The 17,391-nt window shown below is 47.8% G+C and overlaps 1 protein-coding gene across 7 annotated transcripts in view; it reads right to left on the bottom strand.

Moving 5' to 3' along the window:
• Msi2 (musashi RNA binding protein 2) overlaps positions 1 to 17,391 on the bottom strand; it is a 380,976-nt gene that overhangs the window by 332,571 nt on the left and 31,014 nt on the right. The window lies entirely within an intron of this gene.

Below are 17,391 nucleotides of genomic sequence, written 5' to 3'. Positions count from 1 at the left end.
AACAAGCCTGCACGCAGGAGGACCAGGCTCCGAAGTCCTGTTTCTACAAACAACAGTAACAAAAGACACAGTGTACGTAAGTGTCTGGTTGTTCCGGGTACTACAGGAATTTGATATTTCTATGTCGCAGAGAAACTTACTAAATCCTTACAACAATAGTCCAGAGCAGTTATTACCACCCAGTCCAAATATTTCACTGTTCCTCTTATGCTAATAAGAAAACTGAGAGTGAGAGTGAGTGTGAGATGCCCACAATCTCCATCCAGGAAGAGGCAGAAAGGGGTTTGAACTCAGGTCTACCTGGCCACAGCAACAAAACCTCTTGACCTCTGTCCAGCCAAGCCTGGACACACAGTGCAGGCAGATATTCTTCAACCAAGGGAAGAACTAAGCTTCCCTCCCCCTTCTCTTGGGAAGAAAAGACAAGTTCCTTCCTCTGCTTCACACACAGAGACTTCATTTCCATGAGCTCTGACTTCTCTAGCCTGTTGCCACCAGGTGATTTGTTCTCGCACATTCTGAAGATCAGCAATGTGTCAGAACAATGTGTCTACTCTAGAAGCAACTCAAGATGCAGCGAATGGGTTCCTCCCCTGGAGATACAGGAGCAAGATGCAGCTCCAGGCAGGCCAGGGACCAGGAAGGAAAGAAACATCTCCAGGAAAGATGGCTCACCCTCGCCTAACCCGGGTTCTAAGCTCCCTAGGTCTGAATGGACACAAATGCCCATTCACTCTCCCAAGCCGAACCCTAATCACCACCAGCAGCCAGGCAGGAAGCTGAGGCCCAGTGGACAGCACCAGACTCTTGTCTGTGTTTAATGGTAGACCCAGGCTGCTTCTGATTCCCTCAGATCTTCACTGACATCTCAAGAGCCCCTCCTTCCACTGAGCGGTGGCTTCTCAATTCTTCCTTCTTGTTGTCATCCACAGACATAAAGAGTCCCAGCCAGGGACTCTGTCCCCCAACTGCTCTTGGAACTGCCACCTGACAATCTAGTCTTGCCTTCAAGGACAGTCAAGTTACAAAGACCAAGTCAACAAGCTCATTTCTGCAGATATTTCCTAATGAGTACAGCACATACAGTCTACACCGACCTTGGCCACAGACACAATGGGTGTACTGTACAAATGCCCCATCGAACACTCACACTGTCACAGTCTTTCCCACAGTAGGGCTGTACAGCAAGAGGCCAACAGAGGTTTAAGCCACGAATTCTCTAAGCCCATTCTGGAAGCGACTGGTGATAGGAGGGAATCGGAGCTGTGAGAAAGCCCAAAGCAATTTCAGGATAAAACTAGCACCAGGGAGTACTATCCGAGGAACAAGGGAAGCTTGCTCTGAACACAGCCTCCAGCTCACAGGTAAGACAGGGGCACTGCAAAGTTCCTTAGCTCCCAACTTGAAGCTAAAATCCCCTGTGATGATTTTGCCCAGGAGAACAGAGGAACTACAGAATTGCAAATGTTCAGCGTCTCAGCGGGGCATTCTGACTTATTGAAGAATATTAACATTTCTTTTCAAAGGCTTTCTCTGCCCATAGAAAACCTGGCTGGCATTCCTAAGAAGGCTAGTTAGTCTTCCCTGCATGATCTCTGGGGGCTAATAGCTAAGGAGGTAGCCTCAGCCAGCCCCTGACAATGAGTATAGTTACCTGGAAGGTCTGCCTGGAAACAGAGGGACGACCTTGGGCAAGTACCTCAGCCTTAAGTGCCAGTTTTGTCAAATGGTGCCAGAGAGCAAATAACAATAGCCCAACTGGACCCTAGGTCCTAGGACCACTGAAATTTTCCCTTCATGGTATCTTCAATGGAGGTGAGGAAAACCTACCAGGGAGAAAGGTTAGCCTCAAGGATAACACGGAACTGAGAAGAGCTGTGCTCTTCTGTGAAGCCAGCCTCAGAGAAGTCCCTCAGGGATGGAGTGTCATGTTGGGACCTGAGGTAGAATGAGCATCCACAGAGAGACAAGGGGGCCTGCAAAACAGCTCAGTCAGTGAACTGCTTACCATGTAAGCATGGATCTAAATTCGATCCCTAGAAATCATGTCAAAAAGCCAAGAGCCAGAGTCTGCTCTGTTTATCCCAACACCCTAGAGGCAGAGGCAGATCTCTGCGGGTTCAAGGCCATCTTGGTCTACATAGTAAGTTCTAGGCCAGCTAGGCAAGCATGCCGATATTTACTTGTTATACATCTGCGCTTATGGGGACCACTGGGGCTCCCTAGGCAGCTGACCTAGCCATAGCAGCAAATATGCATCCAAGTGCTAAGAAACCTGGCGGCTCACTAAAGTACACCCCAAAGAACTCCCCATTAAGACCATCTTAGAGGGGACTGGAGAGGTGGCTCAGCAGTTAAGCAAAGGTCCTGAATTCAATTCCCAACAACCACATGGTGGCTCACAACCATCTATAATGGGATCTGATGCGCTCTTCTGGTGTGTCTGAAGACAGCAACAGTATATATATATATATATATATATATATATATATATATATATGAATTTTATAAAAGAAATTTCATTTAAAAAAGACAATCTTAAGAACAATGGCCAATAAAGACGATATAGATAAATCATCAGTACAATGGCTGAGATTTCTATAGCTCTGACAAATACAAGATCCCTATTTATATGCATAGATCCAAAAACATCTTAGTTAAAATTATATTTGGAAAAAAAAATAAAGATCATCTTCCCCTCATCTGACAAAGTTGCAATCTATAGATGACAGAGGCTGGTAGTGCCCAGTCATCACCATGTACCCAATGACACCTACTTCATGCCAGCCTACAGTTGGCTGAAACAGACTACATTCTTCTAGTATCTATGAGCAGTCCCGCCCTAGGACCATTTTTTATATTTCCTCAGGGGTCATTAGCATCTCCTAGCAACAAACTCACCATAAGACCTGACTTTTTACAAAAAGGAGGAGGGCAGCATGGTCAGGGTAGAAAGAAGCAGATGGACGATAGATGAAAAGTTGTGCAAGCTCACACAGCATTATAGGCTAAACAGCTACCCACTCTGAGTGAGAGTTGGTGGTAATGTAATCACAAGGGATTCCAAGGGAAGACATCACAGGGGAAGGACAAGGGCTGACCCACCAAGGGTCTGAGCCCAACTACTAAGTAGGGACACAGTCATCACGTGCCTAGTAAGTTCTGTGTAACACAGAGAAATGAGCCAAGTAATGGTATTGCGCGCCTTTAATCCCAGCACTCGGGAGGCAGAGGCAAGTGGACCTCTCCAGGCTTTAGTTTCCTCAACCTTTACTTGGGGCACTGACTTGGGTGTGACAGCTCACACCAATAATCCCAGCACCAAGGAGGCTGAGACAGGAGCACTGCTGGATGTTCAAAGCCAGACTGGAATACACAGCAAGATACTGCCTCAGAAAGAAAGAAAAGAAAACTGTTTCACAAGACAGAAATTGAAATTATATTGAAAAACACAGTCCATGCAAAAGAGCTAGGCACTTGAAAGGGAACCCCCCATCCCATATGATCTAGAACATGGTTTTCAATCTATAGGTTACAGTCCCTTCGGGGTTGAATAACCCTTTCACAGAGGTCACCTGAGACCATCAGAAAACAGGTATTTAAATTACGGTTCATAACAGTAGCAAAATTACATTTATGAAGTAGCAATAAAAGTAATTTTATGGTTGGGGGTCAGCACATCATGAGGAACTCTATCAAAGGGCCACAGCATTATGAAGGCTGAAAACCCCTCTTCTAGAATGTTCTGTTCACATTCCCCTTTATCTCTGAAGCAACCCTGTAAATCTCAGCAGTGGCAGAGGTGGTTGGTAAGACAGGCTAAGCAGACTGTATTCAAACTTCTTGGCACCAGAAGCTTTAAGTTACTGTTTTGCTTTGTTTTAATATCTGCTATAATCCAGAATGAGATGTTTTTGAGATAAAGCCCAAGTCTATCAACACAGCGCTCCTTTCTATTTCACGTAGACCTTGAACACACGGCCCAAAGGTAATCTTAGGCAATGTTCTTAATGTGCTCTGATTTGACTGTGGCTCATCACAAGACCAGGTGTGGAATTTTCCACTTGTGGTCATGTAGGGAAGACTTCAAATTAGGGATCTTCAACCTAGGCCACCCCTTGTGTTGCATTAACTCCATACCACCCCTACCCAGCAGACACCCCATCTTTCACTCAGTAACATCAGCCACTAGGCAGAGGTGGTCCCTGTGTTACAAAGTGACTCCCTCCAGATGTTCTGACCACACACACACACACACACACACACACACACACACCTACAATATCAGCAGATATGAGAAAGTACTTTTTTTTGCACTGCCAATTTCCTTCTCCAAACCCTCCAAGCCTGGGGTTCCCCAGCTAAAAGTGTCCGGGTTGTGTGTGCCTTGGTAGGTTCACACATGCCATGTTTTCATACAGGAAAACACAGTGTGTGAACTAAAGAAATGTCAGAGCTGGTGACCAAGCACTGAACATGGTGATGGGCCAAAATCAAAGGAAACATACACATTCAACCACATACCGGAAGCTCCAGAGATAAGAAGGGACGCACAGTCTCCTTCCTGTCCGTCCGTGCACTCGGGATTTCTGACCTATTTTAGGGTTACTGGTGCCATATGAAACACCATGACCAAAACAACTTGGGGAGGGAAGGGTTTGTTTCATTCGAAGTTCTGTATCGCGGTTTATCATTGAAAAGCAGGTTGGCAGGAACCAGGGAGGAAGAGCTGATGCTGAGACCATGGAAGGATGCTGCTTCCTGGCTTGCTCCTCATCATCTGCTCAGCTGGCTCTCTTACAGAACTCAGCACCACCCTGGCTGGGCCCTCCCCATCAACCACTAAGAAAATGTCCTACTTGGCCTGCCTACAACCCTTTCTTACAGAGGCATCTCTTTCTTTCTCTTTCTCTTTCTCTCTCTCTCTCTCTCTCTCTCTCTCTCTCTCTCTCTCTCTTTTTCTTTCTTTCTTTCTTTCTTCCTTCCTTCCTTCCTTCCTTCCTCCCTCCCTCCTTCCTTCCCTCCTTCCCTTCTCTTCCCTTCCCTTTCCTTCCTTCCTTCCTTCCTTCCTTCTGGGTTTTTTTTTCAAGACAGGGTTTCTCTGTGTAGCCCTGGCTGTCCTGGAGCTCACTCTGTAGACCAGGCTGGTCTCGAACTCGGAGACCTGCCTGCCTCTGCCTCCCAAGTGCTGGGATTAAAGGCGCATGCCACCACTGCCGGGCTACAGAGGCATTTCTCAATTGACGGTCCTTTCTGTCAGATGTCTCTAGCGTGTATCAAGCTGACATAAAACTAGCCAGCAAAATACGCAATCTTCGACCTCATCGTCATGTAAGATGGTCGTGAAAGCTAGCCTAGTATTCAGATCCACAGCTGGGGCGCAGGGGAAAGCTAGGGCAGGGGGAGGTACCTACACCTGCGTAATGAGCTGGGCAGGACAGTTTTGTTACTACTCTACGGTAAGGGTGTGTGTGTGTGTGTGTGTGTGTGTGTGTGTGTGTGTGTGTGTGTTCGAAGTGTACATGAATCTAACTTTATAAGCAGCAGGTCTCAGTAGGAAGTGTTCATTTGCTCTCATTCTCATTAGCAGGCAGGAACGGCTCCTCTCCACAGGCAGCATGAACTCCGAGCCCCAGAAGGCCCGCAGTTGGTAAGGGACAAGCAGAGAGAAACTCAAGAGGTGACCAGAAAAGCTCTTCCTCATTGAATAAAAAAAAAAAGTAAGTAAGGAGAACCCAGTGTCCCCAGAGCCGGGTCACTTTCTAGACACTGGAGGAAGCAGGAGCCAGGTCTCTCTGTACCCCGAATGGTAAGAAAAACAGACCCAAATAAACGCCCACTGAATAGATGCTCCCATACCCTAACAGAGCATCCATCCTCTCTGCCTCTGTTCTGTTCTTGGAGCTGTTTGTTTGTTTGTTGTTGATTTTGTTTGGTTTGAGATGGGAGTCTGGCTATGTTATACAGGCTGACTTCAAACACCGGTAAGAGCTCCCTTGGCTTCAATCTTCTGGAGCCAAAACTCCAAACGTGCCCAACTGTGCCCACCTATGTCAGATTCCCTTCAAATACACACAATGCAAACGCTTTGAAATCCGACGGCAGAGCTGGGGCCTTCCACACTACCTGCAGGCCCATGAGGTGTTATCAACCATCAGAGGAGGACAGAGGGAAAGTCAACAGGAAAAGACAAACAGAATCTATAAGCCTGGCCTTCTCGGAACCTCCGAGCCAAAGCGAGTCAATTTCATTCAACCTGCATGTCAGGCTCCTTCCATGACATGGGAGAGCACCCTCAAAGGCACTATGAGGGTTCTGTTCAGCAGTCTGGACCCATCTTCCTTCCCCCTCCCTGAGCTGCGCACTCCAAGGAGGGCCCGATGTCACACCAACGGACATGGGTTTTGACTCTGTGAGCTATGTCTCTGGCTCTGGTTGCAAAGGCCTCTCCGGCACCACAGCAGATTCTTTTCCCAGGAGGCTAATTTATTAACTCTTCATAAAAGCTATCTGTTTGGGAGGAACATGTCCAGTTGGCTCGGGGTGAGAGCCTGTTGCTAAGGGAAAGAGCTAAGGAAACAATTCCTCTCCTACTCTCCCCTCAGCACCAAGACTCCAGGGATAGATACCTGGCTGTCTCTGAACCCTGACTACCACGCCAGTCAGTCGGGCTCCTCCTCCTGCACCAGGGAGACAGAAAAAGCACCATGAGTCAGCTGGGGCTCCCGATGGGGTACTCGGCAGACCTACATATCCCAACATGGAATCCTGACCAAAAGCTTCCAGGACCTGGAGTCTACATCCTGCCCATACCTCCCCACCCAGCACTACTAGCTCCCTACCTGGATGCTCGCCCCTCCTGAGAAGATGAGCTTCCTCAAGTCCAAGCCCCAGCCAGTCCCAGTCCTGCTGTCTCTCCCTAGCCCCTCAAAATACCTTCCACACACTAGGCATCTAGTGCAGTCATTATATTGGGGTCCCCGAGAGTGGACTGCAGAGTCTTTGTATAGCAAACCCCCTGTGGGTGGGGGGTACTCTTTTGACGAGCAGTGTGTGTGTGTGTGTGTGTGTGTGTGTGTGTGTGTGTGTGTGAAGGGGGGGAGAACCCAGAGAGAGAGAGAGAGACCAGGTTCGATCCTGTGTTCAAGGAGACCTAGCCAAACCTAGCTTAATGCTCCAACACAGATGGTCAGTACTGGGGCCAGAATTCTGAACGAGAGCTTCCTAGACACTCCTTTTTCACAAGTACAGGCATGCATGCATATATGATTGCTACAGCCCCTTTCTGGCCTCTCCCCTTTGGATCTTTGGATGTCACTGCACTGTCTCTCCTCCATGTCTCCATGTTTCAGGAGCACGGACATAGACACAGACAGACAGACAGACAGACAGACAGACAGACACACACACACACACACACACACACACACACACACACACACACACACGGCGTCCTGAAAGCCACTGTGACTGCTGACTTCCTTTAACAAAGAGGGTCCCTCCCGTCTTGTGTGCTGCCCACGGCTCTGGAGACACTTTATGTTCTAGAATCCTGCAACAGTGTCTGAGCTGAGAAGGCAGGGACTAGAAAAGTCTTTATGAAATCACCCAGCCTAACAGGAGCACAGTGAATGAATACGCTGACAGGCATCCACAGTAGCCTAATGTAACAACAGACCACGTTGTCTAGGCTTATGGTAGGAAGAATCTTTTCCTCAAAAAATAATAATACAGGACAATTTTTTTAAAACACCCACTAACCCACCAGATAAGTAAAATCAGTGATTATTATTTATACAGTTCGCACCTAGACCTTGCCCATAAAAAGCACAGGTGGTGTTTATATAACTACATCCCTACTACCAGCCTCTCTGATCATGTCCCCTTAATCCTGTGTTTCTACATGCGCCATGCAGGACCCAAAGCCTGTGCTTTGTCCCTCCACCCCAGTCACGGGCCCTGAGCGTGCCCAGCCCAGCCCAGCCGTGCTGAGAGCACAGCTCTATTCTGTCCTCACTGAACATTTTTTTTCCTGAGGCAGCTTCCCTTCCCCAGGTGTTAAAGCAGATTTTCCTTCTCAGTTCCCAGGACATCAAAGGTCTATTTTCACATAAAAGCGTTCAACTGAACAGATAGTAAAACAAAGGTTGCCCTTCTCCAAAGCCTCAGAAGCGGCAGGATTCTCCCTGCCCAACTGGTCTTCCTCCTTTAGATTTGGGGAAACACCTCATGACGCCCAAGGGGATCCAGCACCATGGCCACCTTCCCAGCCTGCATAGGCCTCTTCCCACCATCACATCCTACCTCACCCGGGTCCCTAATCCTTCCTCTCTCCTTGGACTAATCCCTCACCTACCTGAGGGCCCAACAGATACTTCTCTGGGGCTAATGTTTGCCTGGGGCTGTCTGCAGTGCCTCCCTGGAGCCATTCCCTCCACCAAGGTTTGCTGTCACCAAACCCTGGGGACCTACCTAAACTCTCATTTATTTCTCTATTTATACTAAAAGGAACAACATGGCCCTATGAAGCAAGAAGGGACTGAGCGGAATCCAGCTTCCTGTCATCTGTGGGCTCTTAATAAAATCAGGGGTCAACGGGAACAAGCATCAGGCTGACACTCAAAACAGCACACACAGAGGCCAAGCTAACACATGCTGCTGCCCAAACACTCACAGCACTGACAAATGGGTCTGTTTCTGTCCCAAGGCAAGACAGCAGCTTGAAGAAGAAGCCTACCACACAGTTGGGGTTTTATGGCATCAAATGCATTAGTGTCCAGAATCTGTGCCCTAAAAAGAAGCAAGCAGGATGTTGTTTAACCTCATGAGTGATTAGTGAAATGCAAACTAGAGCTACAAATTGGGCACAAATGAACGAGTCTGCTACTAACTAGTAAGGGCTTATGAGGAAGAGGGCAACGAAAACAACTATATGGGGGCTCTGGGTATCTGCAGAACATTTTCTATTCAAACAGAACTCGCACATACACTGAGATGCCGCAGTTCTCCTATCAGACATGGATCCTAAGAAACTCTCACACACACCCCAGATGAGTACATTTGTCTCAGAGAGCCACAGGATTAAAAATGAATACTAGAGCTGAAGATATCCAAGATACCCAACAGATATCCAAGCTGTCCATGAAGGAACACCACAAGCCTCTATCTGTCCTTTTTCTGTTTTGGTAATTTTGTTTCTGAAGCAGGGTCTCATTGTATTGCTTGGGCTGACCTGGAACTTTCAATCCTCCTGCCTCAGTCTCCCAAGTGTTAGAATTAAATATCAGCCTGAATGAAAAGAAAGTCTTCTTACGTAGGGTACAATGCAGAGAAATCTAAAGCCAGGCGAGGCTACCAAGAACAATCGACCTCGAAGCACATGACAAACAGGGTCCCTGGCTTGCGGGGTACAGTACATATCAATACTATGTGTATAACGTGAAATATTAAACTAAACTCAAGTTGTGTTCTTCTCTTGGTGCCAGCCTTCTTCCTCTGGGACCTCTCATTGTCTCTGTAGAAGCCTGCTTGTTAAGGGCTCAACAGTAACTACCACCTCGTCCCCTTGAGTTAGGTAAAGCGTCTCTAGAGGAAACTCAGGGCCAAATGGGAAATGTTGCTACTCATGACACAAAGCAAGACACTCAAGAGCAAGCTGTTATCCACACCACATAGTTAGCGAGAGTGGGAACCGCACGGCTAACACTTCTGGAGCGTTTTCTTTCCTTAGTGAGGCAAGGAAGTCTGAGCATCCACACCATTGGACAGCCCCCACCTCCACCTCCAGAGAAGAAACAGGGCCTTCCAGAGGCTTCTATAATCCACCAAGTTAGTAGCCAAATCACCCCTCACCCACTGATAGAAAGTGCTCAGAATCTCCTTAGACAAGCTTCTCCTGTGGGTCACTGCCTTTGGACACAGATTCTGCTACAGTCTGGATCTTAAACAGCTCCCACAGGGCCATGTGTCAAAGGATAGGTCCTTGAGAGGCACTATTAAAAAGGCAGCAGAACCTTTAAGAGGTAAAGCACTAGGAGGTGTCTAGGTTATCAGGGGCATGCCCTAGCAGAGGACCTTGGGACCCCAGTGCCTTCTCTTGCTTCCTGCCCATAAGATGAGTGGTTTTGTTGTCCTGTGCCATGAAGTGCTACCTCAACAAAACAAACCTTTCACTTTTTGTAAGCTGATTATCTCAGGTGTTTTGTTACAGTGACAGAAAGCTGATTAACAACGGGCTTCCTTCTTCCAGAAACTCTTGAATAAACCCAGAATCCTTCCTGCTTGGCTCACTCACCTCTTACCACTTTTCCCTTCTGCTCCAGGAAGATCTATGAGTTACTGATGGTCAAGGACTGAGTGTTCCCTGCCCTGTCCAATCTGCTGTCCCTCCCTCCACCCCAACCTTTCTATCCACCAGTGATTTGACTGATCCATACTCTTGAGGACATGTTTATATCTCAGATATCTTGAACTTCCAGAAAGTGACCTCTTGTTCCCACCCTTGTCTCTATTTATACAAAGGGATCTGTCTCCACCATTCCCTTCCCCAGGACATTCACCTTTGCTCCAAGTCTGTCTCTCTCTGGAATCCTAAGGCAGCACCTGCTCCAGGAAGCTGATCACAGCTTCTGCCTCCCTCCTTCCCTCCCCCTCAGTCCCTCCCCGAATCCCAGAGCTACATTACATACCACCCCTGCATCTTCTCTCCTCACTGAACTCCATGTGATCTGAATGAAGTCCTATCTGCTCTAAGGTGACAACAACAGAAACAATTCCCACTTGTTGCAAATTTGCAAGGCACTCAAAGCTGTGCTGGCCAGCCTAAAGACACTCAGGAAGAGGAATAGTTCCCATAAACAGAGCCACCCAAAGGGACTCTGCCAACTAGAAAGCATACTACAAAATGACAGTCATATGAAGAACCTGTCATTGTAAGCCTCAACAAATATTGTGGTACAAATATTCAGGATGGGGGAGGGAGGGGAGGAGGGAGGAAAGTAAGAAATAGATTCTAATTTGTTACCAGGGTGGGGAGAAACCCTGGGAACTTTCCCCTGGAAATGCTAGAAGTTCTCTAGTGGCTAATTTTTAAGTCACAACCACGTACAATGTGTGAAACAGGAACATCTTTAAAACAAAAAAGAAGACAACAAAATTCTCCACAGGAAGCTTCAATCACGGTTCTAGAATAAACCTTTATACTCACGGGATGAGAGGAAGCAAGTTTTTGGTTGTTGGTTGGTTGGTTGGTTTGTTTAATGCAATTATCTGGTCCCCACAGGAGAACGAGCACCTAGCTGTCCACTCTGGCAATGAATGCATGGATGCCAGTGGAATTAGAAGCACTGGCTGCCATTTTGCGGAGGACAGGCGTGAGCTAGAGAAAGCTCTGCTATGGGGCCATGAGTACTGGCAAGCTCCTTGGTCCCCTGAGGCCTGATTTTTTTTTCCTGTCTCCAGAACAGAAATAACCTGCCCTCCCTACATGGAGATCATTCTCAATGCATGGAAACCAAACACACTCTCAACCAACTAACTGCAAAGGAGTATGCCAAATCTCCCCTAAAATTTTGTTTTATCCTCAATATATAATTTGGCAGTAACAGAAAACTAGGCAAAGGCAGTTTCCAGAGTCCCCTGCACGTTTGACTCAGCTCTGCCTAACATTGCTAGCTTTCATCCCATGCTACCTTGACCACGGGATGAAACCAATACCAGCTCAAAGCCACTGAGCAAACTCTAGACTTTTCGGACGTCTCCAGTGCTTCGACTGACGTCCCACATCAATCCCAGGCTCCACCTCGTACTTCACAGAACTTGCTTTAAAACAAGCAAGTGTGTTACAATCATCTATTCTGCCTCGGGAAAGAAATGTCCTGGTACTAGAGGGGAGCCTGAGTCTAATCCTCCTCCTCCTCATCAAAGCGGGCAATATTCGACGCCATCTCCAAGGGAACAGAATTTGGTCTACAGTGAGATTAAAAGACCCAGACAATGACCAAGCCTCTTAACTCTCCCAGAGCAGCCACAGCCCTGGCCTCTCTCCACAGCAACTAGCCCGGTATTTAAAAGTAGTTTATGTTCATTGCAACCGGGCCTATATGAACACTGCAAAAGCAAGCTGGCTTCAAACAAACAAACAAAACAAAAAAGGGCTCAAGAGAGTGGCCTAACAAAAAAATTAATTCTGTAAAAGATCTATTTCTATTCCAACTTGTTTTTAAATATATGTTCTGAGTCACACGCCATTAGGCATCTCAATTTATTAATAATCTCAGGGCAACCAACTATCTCACATCATGCAATGATGAAATCTTGCATTAAAGAAAGAAAATGAAATGTCTGCACGAAAACATTAAGCAGGTATTCAGCTGTGGTGACCAGGGAAGATGAGGGGTTTGTTTGGTGGTTTTTTTTGGGGGGGGGGTTGTGTTTTTATAGACCAGAATGTGGTAGCTCAAACAAGACGAAGGCAGTGTAAACTGCTAACTCAAACTTTGCAAAGAAATCTCCTCCACTGAGCATGAGATTATTTCAGAAATGCCTGGATCAAAGAAAGTTCCCTGGAATTCCCTCCTCCTCCTCCTCCTCCTCCCGCCCCTCAACAAAGGTTTGCGGTGGGCAGAGATGGCCCCCAAGGCTCAAAGACCCCCTTCTCTTAGCTAAGGAAATGACAGGGCTGTTCTGGCCTTTTAAAGCAAGAACAAATACTTGAGCTATAAAATCCACTTTGTAGATTGAATCAGCAAGACAGCTGTTTATACAGGAGCCTTTCCTGCCCCCACCCCCCAGCCCCTCAGCAATTCCTATCAGTTTAAAAAGAAAAAATGGCTAGAACAAAGAAAAATGGGAGTTTACAAAGCAGGGAGCGGCAGTGGCACCAAATGCCTGAACACCACCTTTCCCCTGCTGCTCTGGGTGACCCCCCCCAAACCCACCTCCCTTGTAAATGGAAGTGGGGGAGTCTCCCCAGAGGTGAGCCACTTTTAGTGGAAGGGCCCACTAAGTGGGCTCATATTTGTGGAAGGTTTTGCTTGCTGGCTGTGCTGTGGCTTAGCTTTCTTTCTCTTTCCTAGGTTGTTCTTTTTCAGCCTGCAGATTCCCACGACCCTACCCTATTCTCCTTGCTAACTATGGTGGCAGGGCCACCAAAGGCTGCTAGGCAAAAAGATGCATTTGTTCTGAATGACAGAAGGTGGAAAAAGACTGGAGCAGAAACCAGGAAGTCACTCAGCCCCACTCCCCCAACCCCCATGTCTCATGATGAGGTACAAAACCCCCAGAATCCTGACTGCCCCAAAGGATGAGTATTCTCTTTCTGATTCTCAGACCCTAAATCTCTTCTTCTCTTTACCCTCTAAGGCCCAAATCAGCTAGCACACCTTAACAAAGCTGCCAAAACTGGATCTCCCCTCCCTCCTCCCACCCCTCCCTCTGTCAAGGACCCATTGACACTCTCAGCATCCTACACCTGTGGATTCAGCACCTCCCCTTAATGGCCTGCCTTCCCACACACACAGCACACCCAAAGGCAACCTGGCCCCAGCTCAGGAACCCCAGAGCCACACCCTGCACCCAGCCCACGGGCATGGGATCAACAAATGTTTGTTCAATGAATGAGTGCAACTCAACGGGCCCTGGCAACCACATTGCTAAACGCTAATTACGACTAGCTGCATAAATAATGAATGAAGAAATGAACTAACAAACTCTCTCTTAGTCAAGCTGCAAGGGTCCAACGGGAACACCAAAAAGGAATTGGCTTGTGGCTGTAGTAGGATGGTTCGAAGGTGAGGTGGCTGTCTTGGAAGGTATGTGAGATTGGGGAAGGAGGCAGGCAAAGCCCTGGGGGGGGAGGGGACAGCTTAGGGACTCCTGGATTCACTTTTTCACTCTGTTTCAAGTTGATCTTTGTATGACACACTCAGCTGGCGTGGGTGGTGGGGGATGCTACAGAATAAGCTCCATCCCACCACACCCAATGTGGCCACCCTCCACAGCCCCAGAGGCACCGCCCCTAGCACCCGCCGCTGGCACTTCGGAATCAAAGGCAGATGTGCACCCGGCACCCTCTAAAGTGCTTCACTGAGCAAACAAGGAGGCAAGATTGCCAATGAAGGAGGCTGCGCTCGCTCACATCCCTCACCACCCTCTCCGCTCCTGAAAGAAAAAGGTCACACGAATATTCAATTTGTTGCTGGTCAGAGCAGGATAGTCCCTGGTATAGGATTTGTTCTGTCCATCAAAAATAAACAAGTCTGCTTCCAGAAGCCTTCCTGAGGGCCATGGGCAGAGCTGTTTCTACCCTGTCTCCCTCAAATCCCACAACAGGGGGGAGGGACAGAACCACAAGGAGACAGACAGGAGTTACACTTAAAGGTGACAGGGGAACTTTTTCAGTCTCCCTGAACAAGCCTCAGAAAAAGTCAATACACATCTTCTATCCATCTACTGAACCACGTTCCAAGAAAACAACCAAAGCCCTGACTGTATATTTAGGGCATGTGTTCTCTACCCATAGTCTGATCAGACAGTTGAATCTTTTCAAATGATCAGGCCCTGACACAGGCCAGGCCTCCCACCAGATCACAGAGCTACATACTGCCCACCCCCGAATGAATGGCTCCCTACAGAGAGCAGGGACTCCCTCCTAAGTCTCTCTCACCTATGACCCCAGGCTTGAGATTCACCCAGGAATGGCTTTGAAAGCCACAGGAACTGACTGCCGCTGACCAAGCAGACTGGCTTTTGGGTTTCACTTTACCCAGAATAAACTGGGTACCGTAACTGAGGGTTATATAAGCTATGTAGTGAGTGTATGAGTTGCTGGGTGCCATAAACGACGCCGTGTGAGTTTATGAGTCCCAGAAAGGGACTTCTGCAGGAAACAGTTTCATGGTTTCAGAGCCAAAAGATCACTTAATTACTGAAAACGCTCTTACTACTCTGAAACCCTGGTGGAGAATCGAACCACCTCTCCTTGACTTATAATCCATCTTGATGGTATAGTCGGGATGTTTGTCCAGCGGCTCTCCTCAGATGGGACAGATTCCTCAATAGATAAATAATAATGAACACTGCCACTTCCAACAGACAACCCACAGAAACACACCAAACCAGGGTCCCTGTCCCCAAATCAATCTGTGGAGTATCTTGCTCACTTTCAAGGGAACCTTGGCTCCACCTCTCCTTGTGAGCCACAGGTCCACCATCTTCTGTCTCCCTTTGGAGCCCAGCCACTTTGGCAGCTGGAGATCTTAGGGAGATCCATCTCCCTCCAGTTCTAACAAGTACCCAGAAGAGATCTGACACCACTATTGACTGAGCACTCATCCACCTCCCTTCCAGGTAACCCCCCACCCCACTAGTGCCAACAGCTGCAGGCACATACTCTGAATGCCCTACCATCCACATTGACCGTGGCCGGCTCCTATTTCCAGGCCTTTGTCTCCCACAATGCTGTGAAGAGCTTTCATTGAAGTATATAAATTCTGGATCCTGTTCTTGCTCACTGCATCCATGATCCCAAAATCTCCAAGCAAAAGCTCCATGCAGTAGGTCCGAAATGCAAATCTATCTACATCACTAAATCTCCTGCCAGGATACTGTCCCCAAACTCCGACCTGCCCTGCTTCAAAGGCTTCCCCAGGTCCTAATGCCCTGGGCTCTCAGTTGTCCTCCTGAGTACACCTGTCTGGTGGCTTTATCCCCTCCACTATTCCCTAATGACATCCCCCACTTCCATCTCTGCAACCATACATCCTAACACTCTGGCCCCTTTACCCACCCTTAAAGATGAAGTCTTGGTTTTCTATTTCTAGCCTCCCTCCCATGCCCAGCAAGGTGCTCGGGCAACCCTACCAACTGGGGCTCAATTGGTAAGTTTATTCTGTGTATGAACCTTCTCTTGTCTGGCCTGGTTAGACTGGGATGCCAATGAGGCCAGGGGTTCGATCCCACAGCTTCCCTCTCTTGTCCCACACTTGGCAAAAGCCCGTTTAATGGCTAGTCACTTGATGACTCTATGCAAGACATGAGGCCAAAGTGCAGGCATAGCTCAACCTAACCCATTCCTCCTGTGGGCAAAGCAATCCAGGGCAGGCCCCACTGACGGTGGGTCAGGTGTGTCATTCCACAGTGAGAGACACAGCAGAGATTCATCTTTCAGCATCCCCTAATAGTACTAAGCAGCATGTTTAGCTGTTATTTCAATAAGCCTTATTAAGACCCAATTTTCTTGGGTCTTCTTTCAGATTCTGCAGCATTTAAAAGCCTCACTGCTTAATTACATTAGGAGCACCTGTATATATTATGTGCAATAAATCAACTTTAATTTACCACCACACAAGGCTATTCATCTTCGCTGGGTTATTTATTGCTCGGCATTATTGGTGCTGAATTGTATCCTCTTCGCTGTGAGAAAGAACGGCTGGGGTAAGAAAAGCCAGAGCTGTATTGCAGAAAGCTCCGGGTTGCTGATCACACATGCACATAGCAAAGGGGAAAGAAAAAGAACCATATAAGCAAGGCTTGGCAATCTGCTCCATGCTATTTTCCTAAAACACTCCCCAAACATTTTGATGTTTTCTTTTGCCTGCACACACATTCCAGTTACCCGCTGAAAGGACACAACCTGAAAAACAGGCCTGAGGCTCCGGCTCCAGCAGAGCGAGAACTGGGTGTGGGGTGATAGGCTCTGCAGGAAGCAGGGACGGGATGCTCCAAAGGCTAAGGGAGACAGTTCCTCCTCTGCCTGATGACACCCTCAGCCCACTATCAGGATAGTGATCCGCAGCCTGCAGGCACCAAGAGGCCTAACCTGTGGCCCAAGGCCTAAATCGGGACACTAGGGTGAGTGTGTGGCAAAAGGCCTTGTTCCTAATGATAACTAACATGGGTACCTCACTTGAGGAGGAGCTGGAAACCCTACCATGGCAGAGTCACTAGGCTATCTGTAGACAACCTTTGGCATAACCAGGAAAGATCTGGTAAGAACTTCCTGCACAATCAGGTTAGGAATCACTATACTCCGGCCAACGGGTTCAGTAGGTAAAAGGGGACTTGCTGCCAACCATGATGACCTGAGTTCAATCCTCGGAACCCCCAGGATGGGAAGAAGCAACACCCGTAAGTTGTCCTCTGACCCCACAATGTACCATGGCACTTGTACACTCATACACATGCATACAAGATATATAAATGTCATAAAAATACTTCAAAGACTCACTGTCCCCAAACCTCAGGAGCACAGCTAGTCAATCCACTACCCCCAAAATGTCACAAATTAAAACAGTGACTTCCTTACCCACCCTGCCAGCTCTCACCTCATAGTTCCCACTGCTCACACCCCCCCCCCAAGTAGGAACTGTTACTCTCATTCCCATTTTGCAG

Source organism: Mus caroli, unplaced genomic scaffold (genome assembly GCF_978045245.1).
Source record: "Mus caroli unplaced genomic scaffold, Mus_caroli_1 scaffold_13, whole genome shotgun sequence".
NCBI classification, from domain to species: Eukaryota; Metazoa; Chordata; class Mammalia; order Rodentia; family Muridae; genus Mus; species Mus caroli.
The sequence above is the reverse complement of the archived record's forward strand: the minus strand, read 5'-3'. Positions and strand labels throughout refer to the sequence as shown.